At 46.1% G+C, this 17,065-nt stretch overlaps 1 protein-coding gene across 6 annotated transcripts in view; it reads left to right on the forward strand.

Moving 5' to 3' along the window:
• Positions 1-341: 341 nt before the first annotated feature.
• The window catches only part of usp36 (ubiquitin specific peptidase 36), a 94,388-nt gene continuing 77,664 nt past the window's right edge, over positions 342-17,065 (forward strand). For 4 of the 6 annotated variants that reach the window (XR_011587312.1, XM_070857768.1, XM_070857772.1 and 1 more), the window contains exon 1: positions 15,333-15,406. The gene's annotated coding sequence lies outside the window, so the exon portion shown is untranslated. Of the gene's footprint in view, positions 432-15,332; positions 15,407-17,065 lie in introns of those variants that run through there. The other 2 variants (XM_070857770.1, XM_070857769.1) reach the window with 2 other exon arrangements.

Here is a 17,065-nt window from a genome sequence, read left to right on the forward strand (position 1 = left end):
AGTATAGGAGGACTCAGCCATGTTTTGCTACAATGAAGTGTTGCAGCCATTGAAGCAATACTCATTTCAATCTCCCCTGAAGACTAAACACATGATTGTGATTATCCACAATATTAAAAGTTGCATCAGCATACACTTCCTGTTAATACAACATTTACTTTCCATAACACTTTCTCTCTCTCTCTCCTGAGTGTTCCCACTTGGATTGAATGTTGCTGTTTGTTGCACTGAGCTGCCATTGAGTCCTCCTTCCTGCATCTCCAAGCTAGGTGGCGCTGTCGCGCTGTGCCGTTCCTTACAACTGAACTGCGATTGGCTGATTCCGCCCATGTGACTTGCTGGGCTCTCCAGTGCTGTGCCCAGCTGAATAAGTTTGCTTTGATCAGAATGCTTACCTGTGCTCGCAATAGCAAGACCTTGGAAAGGATCAGGTATCTTTTTCTAACTCCTCCTTACTCTGTTTATTTTTCCTAACCAAATGAATCTGCTTGGACAGAAACAGTGGCTGAAAGTTGTGGAAACAAGTTTGTGAGGTTGCCTGACTTGCTGGCCAAAAGTGACAGAAGTGGTTGTGCTGCAGGAACTGACAAGTTCCCCAAATCTTCCTCTTCTGATTCACGTTCTGGCTGCTGGGCCCCCTTCCAACCTTTTTAATCTCTGGATGTCAAATTAAATGAGGTCCTGACCACATGAGGCCAGTATGCAAATAAATGACTCATTCACTCCAGGCAAAAAGCAAAACATTGCAGGTGCTGGGAAATCTGAAAACAGAAACAGTAAAAGCTGGGAATACATCCGTGGGGAAACACAAATCAGTGAGTCAATGCTTCAGGTACAAGACCCTCCAGTCCTGAAATATCGACTGGCAAACCTGTTTCTCCACAGATGCTACCTGACATGCTGAGTTTTTCCAGCTTTTTCTGTTTTACTAACTAATTCAGTCCATCCGCTGAAAAGCAAATAAGTCGTGGTGCTGCAGTCACTTTGTTTACCTTATTTTTTTGCCAAATCTATTTCCAGTTGTTTGTTTTTAATATGAGCACTTGCTTTCTTTAATTCATGTGGATCTCTGGAAATTTTTATTTGCTATCGATTTTAGAATTGAAAATTGATTTTGAATGAATTCTGTCGAACTGCTAAATTGTTCTCTCATCTCTGTCTTTGAAATTAAATTAATCACTGTACTGGTGCTGCGACAGGTGAGACAGTCTCCTTTTCCACTCCCTCCAGTCAGAGGGGTGCAACTTTGCGAGTACATTGCAGATAAGTAGCTTAGGCATTAATGAGATCTGTTTCGACCATGTCAAGCTTTACTGTGTTGGCTTGAGCCAGGAGTGTCTATTACACTTAGATCATGGATAGGACAACCTTGTCCCCACCCCACCTCCCACCTCCCACCACCTCCCACCTCCCAGAATCAAACAGCACAGAAGGAGGCCATTCCGCCCATTGTGCCTGTGCTGGCTCTTTGATAGAGCTATCCAATTAGTCCCACTCCCCTGCTTTTTCCCCATTGCCCTGTAAATCTTTCCTTTTCAAATATTCAAGCCCCTTTTGAACATTACTCTTGAATCTGCTCCCACCACCCTTTTAGGCAGTGCATTCCAGATCATAACTCGTTGCATAATTTTGCCAGTCATCCTCAGTCTGTGTCTTCTGGTTACCGACCCTGTTGCCAGCGAAAACCGATTCATCTTATTTACTCCATCAAAACCATTTTGAACACCTCAATTCAATTTCCTCTTATCATTCTCTGCTCCAAGGAGAACAGTACCGACTTCTCGAGTCCCTCCACATAACTGAAGTCTCTCATCCCTGGTATAATAGTACATCTCCTCTGCACCCTCTCCAAGGCCTTGACATCCTCCACCCCTTCAGTCTCACCTCAAACACCAAAGGAATTCTTAGATATCCTCATCTTTAAGATTGAGTTATCTACACAGATGCCTCTGCTACCTCTTCTCACCACCCCCTCCCCCCCAGCCCTGACCCCAAACTCTTTCTGTATTTCCTCTCCCATCTTCCCCCTGTGCTCTCCAAACTCATCTTGTCCTCGAGACCTCCAACCTGCTCCCTTGATCCTCTCCCCATATTACTCCGACTCAACTCCTCTTTTTGATACCAATGCAAGCGGACATCACCAATCTCCTTCATTACTGTTAAATCTTGGATAAAGAGTCAGACTAGGTACTGCAAGCTCAGTGTGAGTGTGACCGTAGTCCTTTATTACAGATCTCAGAATGCCTCTCCAGCCTGTGAGGCCTCCTTATATACAGGTGCTCCTAAAGGATTGTGGGATCCCTTGGGACTCCAGGGGATAAGCCCTCTGGTGGTTAGACATGGTAATTACAGGTTTACATACATAACAATTACCATCTCTCTATCCCCTTCAGTACCATTGTCATTACCCCCTTCTCCAAAAAAAAATTCTTGATGCATCCATTCGCTCCAACCACTGCCCTATTTCCAGTCTCCCAAAGATTCACAAAATTATTGTTGCCTCCCAGGTCCATTTTTCATCTCGCCTGTAATTCTCTTGTTGAATCCTGCCAGTATGGCTTCCACCTTCTTTGTACTAAAACAGTCTTAGCCAGTGTCATGAATGACATAATCTGTGACCATTGGATAGGTGCATTAACTCTCCTCATCCTCTCCATACAATTCTATATAGCTGACCATACCATCCCCCTCCAATACCTCCTTTATTGTCCATTTCTGTTGGACTGGCCTTGCAAGATTTGACTCCTATTGATCTGAATGCAGCAGTGCATCTCCAGCATTTGCTTTGCTTCCCTCCCATGTACTGTCGCCTCCGGACTCCCTTAGGGATCAATCTTTGGCTTTCTCGTCTTTCTTATCTACGTGCTGCAACTCGGCAACATAACCTATAGACCCAGTTCTACCTTTCCACCACTTCTCTGCACACTTTGACTGCCTCCATGCTGTCAGACTGCTTATCCAACATCATCATCATAGGCAGTTCCTCGAAATCGAGGAAGACTTGCTTCCACTCCAAAAGTGAGTTCTCAGGTGACTGTACAGTCCAATATGGGAATTGCAGTCTCTGTCACAGGTGGGACAGACAGTCGTTGGAGGAAAGGATGGGTGGGGAGTCTGGTTTGCCGCACGCTCCTTCCGCTGCCTGCATCAAATTATGGACGACTCACAACTTTCTGCAGGTTAGCATTGGGACAATTGAAACCATTGTGGCACTTACCATAAACTCTGCTCCTTTACCACAAACTCTGCTCCTCCCGGTTGGCCACTCTCTCAGGCCGAACCAGACCACTCATAATTTCGGCATATGGTTGGACCTAGAGCTGAGCTTCAAACCTCACCTCCTATCGATCATGAAGACCGCTTACTTTCATCTCCGCAACATCACCTACTTCTGCTTGTACTTAAACTCCTCGGTTACTAGCTTGTAGTTGCTAGAAATCTTATCCCTGTCTTTGTCAAGCACCTTGGGACGTTTTACTACATTAAAGCCGTTTTATAAATGCAAGTTGTTGTTGTTGTCCCCTCCAGATTTGACTATGAGAACTCTCCTTGCTGACCTCCCATCCTCACACTCCATAAACTTCAACTTGTCCAAAATTCTGCCACCCATACCCTGTTCTGCATAAAGTGCTCCTCACCCATCAACCATGTCCTCACTGGTCGACACAGGTTCCCCACCTCCCAACATATTAAACTTAAAATCCTCGCCCTGGTCTATAAATCTCTCCAGCCTCGCTCCATCATATCTTTACAGTCTCCTCTAACCCTATATCCTCTCCCCAAATCTCCCTTCCTCTGACTGTGGCCTCGTGTGCATCTCCCCGCCCCCGCCCATTGGTAGCAGAGCTTTCAGTTGCCTTGTCCTACTCTTTGGAACTTCCACTCTAAACTCCTCCACTTTTCTTTCCATCTTGAAGAACCTTCTTGACACTCCTCTCTTTGACCATGCTTTCAGTCACCCTTCCTAATCTCTTTCTTCCCGGCTTGTCGTTCATTTCCTTGCTTCTTTTAGTGAAACATCCTGATATTTTGCCTTATGTGTTACACTATATTTTTATAGTGCCTGTAATACTGTAACATGCTTATTTCTGATGTGAGGCAGGCTTGATTGATGGTGTCCGTCAGTGTGGAAATACTTTGCAGAAATGTTCAGCCAGTAACCATTAGTTGTGAGTTGTACACACCGTTTGGGTGGTGTTTTTCTCTTATGTTTGTGTAATGTGAAGCAAAAAAAAACACTTCTTGTCGTAATAAATATTCAACAATTTATTTTGTTACTCTTTTCTTACTATGACATATTAGTTACGGGTTTATTTGTCCCATGATTTAGGGAGTGATGTCATCACATTGTTGTATAGTGTCTAAATAAGACATGTTAAGTATTGATGCCTCGTGTGCAAAGCAGAGGAGATCAACAAGTATATATTAACATATCTTGTGTCTAGTGCATCTGTCACATAAGAACATATCAAAAGAGCAGGAAAAGAATATGAGCCCATCAGATCCAGGTATGGTACAGCAATGTATTTACACCATTGACACACAACTAAAATAGGCAAAGAAAACAGAGAAAAACCTCTGGCATGCAGGAATAATTCTGGGCAGTTTCTATTTGACTATTCCCAGATAATTCAAGTAAGCCTCCAGGAGACTGTGGTAGCCGATAAGTTCTCTTAAAGCCAGCTCAGTTACAACAGGTCTTCTATAACTTGAAATGCCCTCCTCTGTCAAAAACTTGTCAAGCCCCTTTTTGAGGGACTATAGTCAATCTATGCCTACATTCTGGAAGGCAATGACTCCCTGAAAATACAAAAGTAAAATACAGCGGATGCTGGAAACTGAAATAAAAACAGAAAATGCTGGAAATCTCAGCAGGTCAGGCAGCATCTGTGGAGAGAAAGAGAGTTAACGTTTCAGGTCTGTGACCCTTCGTCAGAACTGGAAAAGTTCAAGATGAAACAGATTCTTAAGGAAGTGCAGGGGCAGTGAAAGGGGGAGGGGAGGAAAGAACAAAAGGGAAGCTCTGTGATAGGATGGAAGGCAGGAGACGTTAACTCTGTTTGAGACTGAATGTAATGTAGCCAAGTTTGCTGATGATACAAAGATGGGTGGAAAAGCAAATTGTGAGGAGGACACAAAAAATCTGCAAAGGGATATAGACATGCTAAATGAATGGGCAAAAATTTGGCAGATGGAGTATAATGTAGGAAAATTTGAGGTTATCCACTTCAGCAGAAATAATAGAAAAGCAAATTATAATTTAAATGGAGAAAAATTGCAAAGTGTTGCAGTACAGAGAGACCTGGGGGTCCTTGTGCATGAAACACAAAAGTTAGTATGCAGGTACAGCAAGTAATCAGGAAGGCAAATGGAACATTGGCCTTTATTGCAAGGGGGATAGAGTACAAAAACAGAGAAGTCCTGCTACAACTGGACAGGGTATTGGTGAGGCCACACCTGGAGTACTGTGAACAGTTTTGGTCTCTGTATTTAAGGAAGGATATACTTGCATTGGAGGCTGTTCAGAGAAGATTCACTAGGTTGATTCCGGAGATGAGGGGGTTGACTTATGAGGATAGGTTGAGTAGGTTGGGCCCATACACATTGGAGTTCAGAAGAATGAGAGGTGATCTCATTGAAACTTATAAGATAATGGCCCTGAAATCCCGGCCTCCCCGGGCCCGTACGAAGTTTCTACGGAACTTTTTAAAAACTCAGGGGAAAAAAAACATCTCTGATATTTATTAACTTTAATTTCAATTAATTTTAATTATGTGAGGTGTGTTTTTTATTTTTTATTACATATATTTAGTGTCTTTGTTTTTTTTCTCATTAATAGCAATGAGAACTCGTAGATACGGAGTTCCCATTGCTATTAATGAGAAAGCTGTGGGATACTGTACCTGATTGGTTGAGCAGTCACACATGACTGCACCTTCTACGTGGGAACCTGGAGGACGGGAGCGTGCTTAGCAGCGCGGGAAGAGAAGGCCTCCCCACCGGAATGGTAGGCTTCTCCGGGACTCCCAGGTACTTTCGTAGAAATGTTTTAGGTCAGAGACAATTGCCCGGGGGAAGCCTCCGAGTGGAATTTCAGGGGCCAATGAGGGGGCTCAACAGGGTGGATGCAGAGAGGATATTTCCACTCATAAGGGAAACTAAAACTAGGAGACATAGTCTTTGAATAAGGGGCCGCCCATTTAAAACTGAGATGTGGAGAAATTTCTCCTCTGAGGGTTGTAATTCTATGGAGTTCTCTGCCTCAGAAAGCTGTGGGGACTGGGTCATTGAATATATTTAAGGCGGAGATAGACAGATTTTTGAGCGATAAGGGAGTAAATGGTTATGGGGAGCGGGCAGGGAAGTGGAGCTGAGTCCATGATCAGATCAGCCATGATCTTACTGAATAGTGGAGCAGGTTCGAGGGTCCAAATGGCCTACTCTTATTTTTTATGTTCTTATGTAAGTACAAGTAAATCGCTGCTTCACCCGGAAGGAATGTTTGGGGCCCTGGACAGTGGGAAGGGAGGAGGTAAAAGGAAGGTGCTGCATCTCCTGCGCTTGTACGGGAAGGTGCCGTGGGAAGGTGAGGGGTGCTGGAAGTGATTGCAGAGTGGACCAGGGTGTCGTAGATGGAGCGATCCCTTCGGAATGCCGGGAGGGGAGGGGAAGATGTGATTGGTGCTGGGGTCACGCTGGAGATGGCGGAGGATGATCTGTTGAACGTGGAGGCTGGTGGGGTGAAAGGTGAGGACAAGGGGAACCCTGTCGTGGTTCTGGGAGGTAAGGAAAGGGGTGAGAGCAGAAGTGTGGGAAATAGAACGAACACAGTCGAGGGTCATGTTAACCACGGTGGAGGGGAATCCTCGGTTGAGGAAAAAGGATGACATATCAGTGTGGAAGGTGGCATCGTCAGAGCAGATGCGACAGAGATGGAGAAACTGGGAGAATGGAATGGAGTCCTTCCAGGATGCAGGGTGGGAGGAAGTGTAGTCCAGGTAGCTGTGGGCTTATAGTGAATGTTAGTCAATAGACAATCCCCAGAAATGAAGACAGAGAAGTCGAGGAAGGGCAGGAAGAGTTGGAGATGGACCATGTGAAGGTGAGGGAAGGGTGGAAATTGGATGCAAAGTATGTAAATACTTCCTGGTATCTAACCTATCTGGCTTTGCGGAATGATTTTGTATGCATAACCCTCAAACTGCGAGATGTTGCATTAAGATTCCAAAATGATGTTTAAATCATTGATCTGGAACCTGAAATGTATAAGCAGTTATATAACAATGTTGTCTATCTGAGCCCAGCACTGTAATTAGATGGATTTAGAGCAGTGACTTTGAAGTCACAGGCTTTGTTAGCAGAGAAACATCACTGTGCTGCAGACCGAAGACTGTCCATGAAAAATCTCAAAGATTCACTGAAACTCATCAAACTATTTTTTGTTTCAACAACAGCAACTTGCATTTAATAAACGCCTTTAATGTAGTAAAATTGTCCCAAGACGCTTCACAGGAGTGTTATCAAGCAAAAGGTGACACATAGCCACCTATGGAGATATTAGGACAGGTTCCCAAAAGCTTGGTCAAAAAGGTAGGTTTTAAAGAACTGAGGTGGAACATAAGAACATAAGAAATAGGAGCAGGAGTAGGCCACATGGCCCCTCGAGCCTACTCAGCCATTCAATATCATGGCTGATCTGATCATGGACTCAGCTCCACTTCCCTGCCCGCTCCCCATAACCTCTTATCCCCTTATCGTTTAAGAAACTGTCTATTTCTGTTTTAAATTTATTCAATGTCCCAGCTTCCACAGCTCTCTGAGGCAGCGAATTCCACAGATTTACAACCCTCAGAGAAGAAATTTCTCCTCATCTCAGTTTTAAATGGGCAGCCCCTTATTCTAAGATCATGCCCTCTAGTTCTAGTCTTCCCCATCAGTGGAAACATCCTCTCTGCATCCACCTTGTCAAGCCCCCTCATAATCATAGGTTTCGATGAGATCACCTCCCATTCTTCTGAAATCCAATGAGTAGAGGCCCAACCTATTCAACTTTTCCTCATAAGTCAACCCCCTCATCCCCGGAATCAACTTAGTGAACCTTCTCTGAACTGCCTCCAAAGCAAGTATATCCTTTTGTAAATATGGCAACCAAACTGCACGCAGTATTCCAGGTGTGGCCTCACCAATACTTTATATAGCTGGAGCAAGACTTCCCTGCTTTTATACTCCATCCCCTTTGCAATAAAGGCCAAGATACCATTGGCCTTCCTGATCACTTGCTGTATCTGCATACTAACCTTTTGTCTTTCATGCACAAGTACCCCCAGGTCCCGTTGTACTGTGGCACTTTTCAGTCTTCCTCCATTTAAATAATAATTTTCTCTTTGATTTTTTTCTGCCAAAGTGCATGACCTCAAACTTTCCAACATTATACTCCATCTGCCAAATTTTTGCGCACTCACTTAGCCTGTCTATGTCCTTTTGGAGATTTTTTGTGTCCTCCTCACACATTGCTTTTCCTCCCATCTTTGTATCATCAGTAAACTTGGCTACGTTACACTCAGTCTCTTCTTCCAAGTCGCTAATATAGATTGTAAATAGTTGGGATCCCAGCACTGATTCCTGCGGCACTCCACTAGTTACTGGTTGCCAACCAGCGAATGAACCATTTATCCTGACTCTCTGTTTTTTGTTAGTTAGCCAATCCTCTATCCATGCTAACATATTACCCCCAACCCCGCGAACTTTTATCTTGTGCAGTAACCTTTTATGTGGCACCTTGTCAAATGCCTTCTGGAAGTCCAAATACACCACATCCACTGGTTCCCCTTTATCCACCCTGTTTGTTACATCCTCAAAGAATTCCAGCAAATTTGTCAAACATGACTTCCCCTTCATAAATCCATGCTGACTCTGCCTGACCGAATTTTGCTTTTCCAAATGTCCTGCTACTGCATCTTTAAGAATGGACTCCAACATTTTCCCAATCACAGATGTTAGGCTAACTGGTCTATAGTTTCCTGCTTTTTGTCTGCCTCCTTTTTTAAATAGGGGCGTTACATTTGCAGTTTTCCAATCTGCTAGGACCTTCCCAGAATCCAGGGAATTTTTGTAAATTACAACCAATGCATCCACAATCCCTGCCTCTACTTCTCTTAAGACCCTAGGATGCAAACCATCAGATGCAGGGCATTTATCTGCCTTTAGTCCCATTATCTTACTGAGTATCACCTCCTTAGTGATTGCGTTAAGTTCCTCCCCCACCATAGCCCCTTGGCTATCCACTGTTGGAATATTGTTAGTGTCCTCTACCATAAATGATATGTCCTTACTATACAGTACAAATGCACACGAGGCCCATACTAGAGAGAAGGTCACTCTCTGACCAGTAACCTTTATTCGCCAGTACTGAAGTGGAGAAGATGGGTGGAGCTTCCCCTTTTATACCTGAAAGTCCAGATTAGGAGTGTCTCCCACAAGTTCATCAACTAATGGTGTACAACTTAGGTCAGTTTATACATGGATTACAATGACAGTTGAATACATGACATCACCTCCCCCCCCCCCCCCACAAAGTCTTATTGGGATCACAGGTTAAGTGTCTCTGGTGGTTTATGCTCCCTTGTAGAGCGCCTGAGTTGGGGCTCCGGTTCTTGGGCGCTGGCCTGAGTGTCTGCTGTTTGCGGTGCCTCAGGCCTGTCCAGACTGCCCACAGTGACTGGGCTCTCCTCCACTTGGTTTCTGGTGTTCGGTCACCTGTGGTGGAGTGAACTCTACATCGTGTTCTTCCTCTGCTTCTTCTATGGGGTTGCTGAACCTCCTTTTTGTTTGATCCACGTGTTTGCGGCAGGTTTGTCCAGTGGTAAGTTTAACTACCAGAATCCTATTCCCCTCTTTGGCAATCACAGTGCCTGCGAGCCATTTGGGCCCTGCAGCGTAGTTGAGGACAAAGACAGGGTCATTGACATCAATACATCGCTTCCTCGCATTCCCGTCATAGTAGTCACATTGTGACCGGCGCCTGCTCTCAACAGTTTCTTTCACGGTGGGGTGTATAAGGGATAACCTGGTTTTGAGCGTCCTTTTCATTAGCAGCTCTGCGGGTGGAACCCCTGTGAGCGAGTGTGGTCGGGATCTATTGGCCAACAGGAGGCGTGATAAGTGGCTTTGTAGGGAACCCCCTTGGATTCTGAGCATCCCCTGTTTGATTATCTGCACTGCTCGTTCTGCCTGGCCGTTTGAGGCCGGCTTGAACGGTGCCATTTTGACATGGTTGATACCATTTCCTGCCATGAAGTCCTGGAACTCAATGCTTGTAAAGCACGGGTCAATGTCGCTGAGCAAGACGTCCGGTAGACCATGGGCGGCGAACATTGTCTGTAGACTTTCTACCGTGGCAGAGGATGTGCTTGAATTGAGAATGTCACACTCAATCCATTTGGAGTAGGTGTCAACTACAACCAAAAACATTTTTCCCATGAAAGGACCTGCGTTGTCCACATGGATGCGTGACCATGGCTTGGCGGGCCAGGACCAAGGGCTAAGGGGGGCTTCCCTGGGCGCATTGCCCAGCTGGGCACACGTGTTGCACCTTTGAACACAAAGTTCCAGGTCTGCATCTATACCTGGCCACCAAACGTGTGACCTGGCAATTGCCTTCATCATGACAATGACCGGGTGCTCATTTTGGAGTTTTCGGATGAACGCCTCTCTGTCCATCTGGGGCATAACTACTCGGTTTCCCCAAAGTAGGCAATCGGCCTGAATCGAGAGCTCATCCTTGCACCTGTGAAATGGTTTAAATTCCTCAGGGCATGCCCCGTACGTGGATGCTCAGTCTCCATTCAGGACATAATTCTTGACTAAAGAAAATAGCGGGTCTCTATTTGTCCAGACTTTGATCTGACGGGCTGTCACAGGTGAGCCTTCGCTTTCGAAAGCTTCAACAGCCATGACCATCTCAACAGCATGCTTGGTTGCCCCTTCGGTGGTGGCTAGTGGGAGCCTGCTGAGTGCATCGGCGCAGTTTTCAGTGCCGAATAGTAGTGTCATAGGCGGCCAATGTGAGTGCCCACCTCTGTATACAGGCCGTCGCATTTGCATTTATGGCCTTGTTGTCGGCCAAAAGGGAAGTTAGGGGTTTGTGATCTGTCTCCAGCTCAAATTTCTTGCCAAACAGGTACTGGTGCATTTTTTTTTACTGCATATACACATGCAAGCGCTTCCTTTTCTACCATCCCGTAGCCCCTTTCTGCCTGGGACAGACTTCTGGAGGCATAATCTACCGGCTGTAACTGACCCTTGGCATTAACATGCTGCAACACACACCCGATCCCATAGGATGACGCATCGCACGTTAAAACAAGTTTCTTACATGGGTCATATAAGCGTTAACACATTGTTGGAACATAACAAATTGCGTGCTCTATCAAAAGCCCTTTCCTGGCTGTCCCCCCAGACCCATTCGCGATCTTTGCGTAGGAGCACGTGTAGCGGCTCTAACAGCATGCTCAATTTGGGAAGAAAGTTACCAAAATAGTTCAGGAGCCCCAAGAAAGAACACAGCTCCATCGTGTTACAGGGTCTGGGTGCTCTCTGGATCGCTTCTGTTTTGGATGCAGTAGGTCTGATACCGTCTGCTGCTACCCTCATCCCCAGGAATTCTACCTCTGGAACTAGGAAGACATACTTCGCCTTTTTCAGTCGCAGCCCTACCCGGTCCAGTCTGCATTGCACCTCCTCCAGGTTGTGGAGGTGTTCTTCAGTATCACGACCCGTAATGAGGATGTCGTCTTGAAAAACCACCGTCCTTGAAATCGACTGGAGGAGACATTCCATGTTTCGTTGAAAGATCACGGCGGTCGAGTGAATCCCGAACGGACATCTGTTGTAGTCAAACAACCCCTTGTGTGTCGTGATGGTGGTCAGCTTCTTCGACTCACTCGCCAGCTCCTGGGTCATGTAAGCTGAGGTCAGGTCCAATTTTGAAAAAGGTTTGCAACCGGATAGCGTCGCAATGAGGTCCTCCGCTCTCGGTAGCGGGTACTGGTCTTGGAGTGACACCCGATTGATGGTGGCCTTGTAATTACCACATATCCTGACCGATCCATCCACCTTGAGCACCGGCACAATCGGGCTCGCCCAGTTACTGAATTCGACTGGCGAGATGATGCCTTCCCTCAGCAGGCGGTCCAATTCGCCTTCTCTCTTTTCCCGCATCACGTACGGCACCGTTCTGGCCTTGTGGTGTACTGGCCTGGCGTCCGGGTTTATGTGAATCACTACCTTGGTCTCCATGAAAGTGCCAATGCCGGGTTGAAATAGTGAGTCAAATTTGTCCAGGACCTGTGAGCATGATATTCGCTCCACAGAAGAAATTGCATTGACATCGCCCCATTTCCAGTTCCTGACAGCAAGCCATCTCCTCCCCAGTAGTGCGGGACCGTCCCCCGGGACAATCCAGCGTGGTAACCTGTTGTCCGAATCTTTGTGGGTCACGACTACCGTGGCGCTGCCTAGCACTGGAATGATCTCCTTTGTATATGTCCATAGCTGTGCGTCAATCGGCAATAATTTTGGCCTCCTGGCCTTGGGCGCCCACAACTTGTTGAACTGTTTGATACTCATCAGGGACTGGCTGGCCCCTGTGTCTAGCTCCATTGATACTGGGATGCCATTGAGGAGCACTTTCATCATTATTGGTGGCGTCCTGGTGTATGAACTGTATTTGTGCTCCACGTGAACTCGCTGAACTTCAGCTTCCAGCGATTTCCCCCAGTGGCCATTTGGCCTCGTAGTGCTTACATCGGGCCCGTCCTCCTCGTACATCAACCTGGCTGCAGGTTTCCTGCACATACGCGCCAAGTGATCGCTGACGTTGCAATTTCTGCAGGTATATTGCTGATATCTGCAAGCTCTGGCTGTGTGTTTGCCTCCACACCTCCAACATGAGCCGTTGTTGGAAACAAAAGGTCCCCATTACCAGTCGATCGTCTCTGACTGTCTCTGTAACTGTCCTTAAATGCACCATTGACAGATGTTGATGGCCCCATTACTGGCCGCATTGTCCCTTGCGATAGCATGAATCGTCGTTCAGCTAGCCATTGTCTCTGTTGAATTCCCCCTTTGGGTTTGACTACATGCTGGGGCATGTCCGATTGCCCCTGTCTGCCTGGAGAACTGTGTGCCGCGTTAACAATGTTGACTCCCTATCCATTTGTTGCATTTAAACCAAGATTTTTGTCAAACATCATTCTGGTCTCTTCCTCCCCTGAGATAAATGTCTGGGCCATCAAAGCCGCCGTTTCCAAGGTCAAGTGTTTGATCTCATCAGTTTCCTGAAAACCCCAGCGTGCCCGATGCCCTCAATAAAAAAAGTCTCACAGCATCTCTGCTCTGCATGCATCTGGGACTTTACATAGGCTCGCCAGTCGCCGGAGGTCTGCCACGAAGTCTGGAACGCTTTGCCCTTCTCGCCGCCGGTGCGTGTAAAACCGGTGTCTTGCCATGTGCATGCTGCTCGCCGGTTTAAAGTGTTCCCCGATCAACTTACTGAGTTCTTCAAAAGTCTTGTCCGCCGGCTTCTCTGGCGCTAGAAGGTCCTTCATCAGGGAGTACGTCCTGGATCCACAAACCGTCAGGAAATGAGCCCCGCGTTTGTCGGCCGAATCCTGTCCCAGCCATTCCTTAGTGTCGAAACTTTGCTGTAGTCTCTCAATAAAATCGTCCCAATCATCACCAACACAGTATCTCTCGTCTGTGCTGCTAGTGGCCATGCTCGCGTGGTTTAAATCCCAGTTTCTTGTCGCCGATGATATGACCTTACTATACAGTATAAATGCACACGAGGCCCATACTGGAGAGAAGGTCACTCTCTGACCAGTAACCTTTATTCGCCAGCACTGAAGTGGAAAAGATGGGTGGAGCATTCCTTTTTATGCCTGAAAGTCCAGGTTAGGAGTGTCTCCCACAAGTTCACCACCTAATGGTCAGTGTTCTCACGGTGTACAACTTCGGTCAGTTTATACATGGATTACAATGACAGTTGAATACATGACAGTAAAGACTGATACAAATTATTTGTTCAGAGTTTCCGCCATCTCCAAGTTCCCCATTACTAATTCCCCAGTCTCATCCTCTAAGGGACCAGCATTTACTTTAGGCACTCTTTTCCTTTTTATATACCAAAAGAAACTCTTGCTATCTGTTTTTATATTTTGTGCTAGTTTACTTTCATAGTCTCTCTAGGAGAGAATTCCAGTGCTTAGGGCCTAGGATTTTGAAGGCACTGCCACTAATGGTGGAGCTATAAAAATCAGGAACGCGCGAGAGGCCAGTATTGGATTCGTGCAGAGATCTTAGAAGGTTGTAAGACTGGAGGAGGTTACAGATAGAAAGTGGTGAGGCCATGGAGGGGTTTGAAAAGGATTAACAAACATGGCGTAAATCTCATTAAAACACTGTCTCTTGCATACGAAATAATTCAAATGACGCTCTCCTTTCTCAAATAGGAAAATGTTGTCCAGACACTTTCTACAAAGGCAGCAAGTACATTTTAAAGAACTAAAATAATGAGAATTATTTCACAAACGGGGGGGGGGGGGGGAAAGTTGTGCAATATTTCTTCAGGTTGATGTACATTGAAGTGACGTGGTCTGATACACCTAGTTACATCTTTAAACTTTGTCTCTAAACAAGTTTGCAAACATTTTTTTTTGCCCAGATAGCAGCACTTGAACTGATGACTTTATAATCCCCGCTTCACCCCACCCCACCCATCCGACTTCCAAATTATTTCACATATAATATTGAACGGCGTTGTGGCAACGAAACGTGCGTCTCGCCAGCAGGATCAGTGCTTTCTCAAGACGCACGCGTGTCCATTCACCAGACATGTCAGCCCATCATTCATTGCTGTTTACTGCTGGCTTGCCCGGATGTGCAATGCTGCTCAACACCCGAGTCCATGTTGTGACACAGATCTGCAGTGCTCAGTGGCTCCACGTTTGTTCCGTTCAGGTACTGCTGATTTTGCTTCCTTTTTTCTTTAAAGACAACCTATGTTGTGCTGTGTGTGTGTGTTTGGGGAGGGATGCGGTCGCCAGCAGGTTGCAAGGTGTTGCTACCGCCGGGCAGTAGCGGAATGTTGCACAATGTCACACTGGCAATGGATACATGTAGCCCAGCTCGAGGCTGCTCTCCCGGCGAGCCAAGCCCGCCCCCACGCCCCGCGCCGATTGGCCCGGCCTGCCGCCAGGCCTTCCAAGTGGGCGGAGGCTGAGGCGGCCGCGGTGTGCAATTGGTCAGGCGCGCTGCCGGTAAAGCGACGCGAAGGGAGAGGGAGGGACTGAAAGCGCTGCGAAGAAGCTGCTACTAAAGTATCCGTCGCCCCAGCGAAGGAAGTCAGGTCAGAATTGGTGCATTGTCAGATACCGCATCGCATGGCGCGCTGGCACCGTCCATAATCTCTACATTTCTCTTTATGTGTATATAAATATTTTTAAATGCGGGTTGTAATTGTCGCAGGGCAGTTTGTGAAGCGCTTTTGACCGTGACTTTCACACTTGACTGGCTCTGTGCTCGGTTTGAGGGGGGTTTAAACACGTGCTGGGGTTGCTGCATTTGCTGGAGTCAAAGCTGCGCTTTTACAGCGAATATACAAGTCGTCATCGCGCGTTACTAATCGAAAAGCAGTCCCTGGATCCTCACACGCTGCCCTGCAGGATTGGTGCTCGTCAGCACTGGGCTTTTAATGGCCAGGCAGTCGTCTGAAGGCGACAAAACAATATTTGCACTGTTTTATTTTTAATGCCCGAGGTATTCCTTTGAAGATAGCAAGAAACTGCAGGTTGTGTGGCCACAGCACAGCATTTCTGGAACGATTAAGTTTTTTTTCATGTAGCAGACAAGTAAAAGGAGTAAAGCTTGGTTTACAACCGGCGTAATACGTTTGAAAACATTGGTTGGTGTTTCATGTAGGGTTTTACTTGTTCAATCTTGCCTTGTAGCAGTCAAGATGGGGGTCAAAAAGACGGCGCTCGATAATTTTTTTTAAGGGTATGGGCCAACAAATCCCTGCCAACTTCCTTCAGCTCGGTAAAATCATTAAAAAAAAGTAGTGGTCAGCGTGGCCCAGTGGATCACACACTTGTATAGGAGTCAGAAGTTAGTCGGTTCAAGTACCACACAAGGCCTTGAGTCTATATTCTAGTTAACACTTCAGAGCAGTACTGAGGGAGTTAATGTTGGAGGTGCTATCCTTCACGTGAGAAATTTAGCTGAGGTCTGTTCGGTAGGCATGAAAAATCCCACTTCAGTATTTGAAGAATAGCTGTCTGTCCTGGCCAATAATCTGCCCCCTCAGCACAGCTAAAATGGATTAATTGAGTATTCATCTCATTTGGGATCTTCCTGTGTTAAAAAAGGCAGCTATATTTGTACAAACAGCAACTTGTGACTACACTGCAAAGTAATTAATTGCAATGTGAAATGCTTTGGTGTTAAGGTTATTTTAGAATTTAGTTTTATTTAATTTTACCACTGTTAAATAAGGATGATTGTCACTTAAATCGTGAGTCTTTAGAGTAGGTGGAACAGATTTATAATGTCATGCTTTTACCTCTGCTAAAAGGCATGGGTAAGAACTGGGGGTATTGTTTACTTGGTACAAGATTTGACCACAAGCTGTGAAACACCAGCAAACTATTTGTTCCTGCCAGGTTGGTCTTAAAAAAAATTTCAGAAATTGGGTGGTGCAGAATAAAATGGCATGGGGAGGAGAGCGTGCGTATGTTGGAAGTTGATTGTGTTAAGCCCTCCTGTGTCCCCATGTGTATTGGTGGGTAACTACACCACTTGGTATACTACTGAGCCAGGAAGAGTCTAGGTTCCAGTCCTGGCCTCTTCTGAATTAACTAATTACAGTCAGGGTGGTAGTAAGGCTCCACAATTGGCCTCTATGCAGCTGTGTGAGGATGGGGAGAATGGCGATGACTTCTACTTCAGTTAGCTGTCCAGTAATTTTTGCATAAAGTGTGTGTCGAGCTGAATGGTGACAGTCTCCTGT

This window comes from Pristiophorus japonicus, chromosome 16 (genome assembly GCF_044704955.1).
Source record: "Pristiophorus japonicus isolate sPriJap1 chromosome 16, sPriJap1.hap1, whole genome shotgun sequence".
NCBI lineage: Eukaryota > Metazoa > Chordata > Chondrichthyes > Pristiophoridae > Pristiophorus > Pristiophorus japonicus.